Source organism: Lactuca serriola, chromosome 4, assembly GCF_051521515.1.
Source record: "Lactuca serriola cultivar US96UC23 chromosome 4, Lser_US96UC23_V15, whole genome shotgun sequence".
Lineage (NCBI taxonomy): Eukaryota > Viridiplantae > Streptophyta > Magnoliopsida > Asterales > Asteraceae > Lactuca > Lactuca serriola.
In genome coordinates, this window is record NC_136411.1 from 203,735,442 (window position 1) to 203,738,657 (window position 3,216).

Genomic DNA, 3,216 nt, shown 5'->3' on the forward strand with positions numbered 1-3,216 from the left:
AGAGTATCATTTTAAATAAAAGTGTTGCGGAATTTGTCCCAAAACAAAATATGATAAAGATTTATAAAAAGCATTTCCATTGAAATGTATTTCATTAAAAGACTAGACTTGGGATGTCATGTTCGTACAGATCAAAAACATAAACAATACATTATAAGCCTTACTACATTATTTCATATCTACAAGCCTATATTCGTAATCCCTCGTCCAAACATCATATCTATGCTCAAGCGCCACTACCTGTAATACATAAAACTGAGTGGGTCAGGCTGGGGAGCCTGGTGAGCACATAGGGTTTTCAACCCACAATAAATAAGTTTATTAATTTCATCAATCAACAATAACCTGATTACCCGTTCTTGTTATCCTCACTTTACGTCCCTAAACACCTATCATAAGGGACCTAGCCTAAGGATCATCGTCGGGATGGACACTACTGATAAGGGGATTCCTTAACAATAAATGTCCTAAAGGCAACCATGTGGGGGATGGAGTACACCGGTGAACACATCGTTCACAAACACCTACAGGTTGCGAGCCTACTAGCGTTCCACTGGACTGTCTAGAAGAGTCCGTGGTCGTCATCCATACTCCGCTAGATGACAGAATCAACAACATCAACATCAAGGCCTCTCATCATTTTATCACACATCACCTATTACATCTACCCATGTTTTACCCCAACATTTTCGTAGATATAAAATACATATACAGTTTAATTCATTGAAAACATGTATAACAATGTTCATCCAGCATAGATAGCAAGTATTCAGATAATATGCACACATAGCACTTAATTTATATCAAATACTTCATATATATGTGTAAGCTGAAAGTAACTATGCACTCACCTGAAAGGTGGTGACTCAGCACTCGAACAGCGCTTCGATACCCTCAAAACAATTTTCCTTCATTAAAACCTAGTATCGATACCACTAGGGTTTAGTCTAACGATAACCGCGACAAATTAATTAGTCTGACTATTATTATTATTATTATTCTACAAGCGTTAATAACACTCAATATAACTCATAATAATAGCCCAAATAATTATTTTAAGGACCTAATAACATTCCTATAATTATTTGAAAGCTATATTAAAAATTGCGTAAGTGTAGCACACTTACAGCGAATTTTATCGAAAACCGGAACTTAATTAGAGCAGCGTTTCGAAACCGAAAGACTCCTTTTTCTCGGGACTTCGGGAGCCTCGGGGCTTCCCTAGGGTGCTAGGGGGTTTATCTAGGGTTTAGGGGGGGTTTGGGGTTGTAGAGAGAGAAAGATTGTAGAGAGAGAAGTGAAAAATGGGTGAGAAATGAAGCTGCCTTCGCTGCCTTTTTATACCCTGTGAGGCCTCGGTACGCTGGGCGTACCTCGGACCTATGATGGGCGTAATGGCTCGGATAAGATCAGCAGGTGGCAGTCTCCGAAGGGTGCGACGTGGCTCAAGCTGGACCGCAGGGGGCTGAAGTATACGGGGCGTTCCGTCCTCGCACGCGGCGCGTAAGGAGAACGTTGGGCGTCTGATGCGAACGCTGGGCGTCCAAGAGGCGACGTGTCGGCCATCCGAAGCGAGCCGTGATCAGCAAGCGATGGTCAGGATCTTGCCACGTCATCGTTCTAGCATCAAATTTCGCAATTCCACTTTCCAACTTTAAAAATTCGTAACTTTCGCGTACGAGCTCCGTTTTCGACGTTCTTTATATCCACGCGAAGGTGGGAAGGTACTCTACAACTTTCGTTTAGACTCCGTCGGCTAATTTTGATTCAATTTTAAACTTTATATTATTAACGGGCCGGGACAGGATTGGTCCGTTAAATCCTCATAACTCCTTCATTCGACATCCGTTTTCGCCCATCTTTTTCTCGTTACGCTACTCTTAACGAGATATTCGATTCTCGTTTAGTTTGTGTCGGCTAAAAATCACTCGATCTAATATTCGAATTTCAGGTTGTACACTGCTAATCCGAAAGTTCAAAAAATCATAACTTCTTCATACGAAGTCAGATTTGGGCGTTCTTTTTATTGATGTTCTTAGTTTAACATATTCTACGACTTTTTTTAGATCGCTAAGGCTAAGTCTCTATCTATCGTAAATTCACTATTCACACTTCCCGGTACCGTGTCGGTTCTGTCGCAAAACTTCGACGGGTCATAACTTCTTCGTTATAACTCGGATTTCGGCGTTCCTTATATCCCTGGAATCCTTGTTGCGACCACTACAACTTTATGTAAAGATATCAGGCTTATCTCACACTTTAATTTTGACGCTTATTTTTATTCTTTGTTAATTATACATTTATAACTAAATAATAAGCACATAAATACACATAATTCACATAATTCTCAAATATCTCGTCTTTATTATCTGAAAAAGGGTTACAATAGTTGACCTAGACTATTACATTAACAAATATGCTTAGCCCTGAACCCCGGGCGTTACATTCGGTACTTGGACTTTAAGTCTTACTCAATTTGGTATTACTTTGTATCGGTAGTTCTCCCTTCTTCGAGTTTTCCATACTAAAACATTTTAGTACTTTATCTAAGTAAGTATTCTGACTAAGTCCTATTAGTCTCTTACTTCTTTCTCTCACTATCCTTATTCCCAAAATATAGGAAGCCTCTTCGAGGTCCTTCATAGCGAAGCACTTCCCGAGCCAGGACTTTACCTCCTGCAGAGTCGGGATGTCGTTTCCTATGAGCAGTATGTCATCGAAATACAAAATGAGAAAGCTAACTATACTCCCACTGGCTTTGACATATACACATTATTCATCTTCGCTTCGTACAAATCCAAACTCTTTGACTTTCTCATCAAAGTAAAGATTCCATCTGCGAGATGCTTGCTTAAGTCCATAAATGGAGTTCTCAAGCTTACACACTCTATTTGGATGGTTCGGATCGACAAAACCCTCTGGCTGAGCCATGTAAACATCCTCAACCAACTTTCTATTAAGGAAAGTGGTCTTGACATCCATTTGACATATCTCATAATCATGAAATGCAGCAATAGCTAGCATCACCCTAATAGACTTTATTTTCGCAACTGGTGAGAAGGTCTCGTCATAGTCAACTCCGGGAGTTTGAGTGAAGCCCTTCGCAACTAATCGCGCCTTATAAGTATGTACATTCCCATCCACGTCGGTCTTCTTCTTGAAGATCCATTTGCACCCAATCGTCTTACATTTGGGCACATTGTCAACCAAATTCCA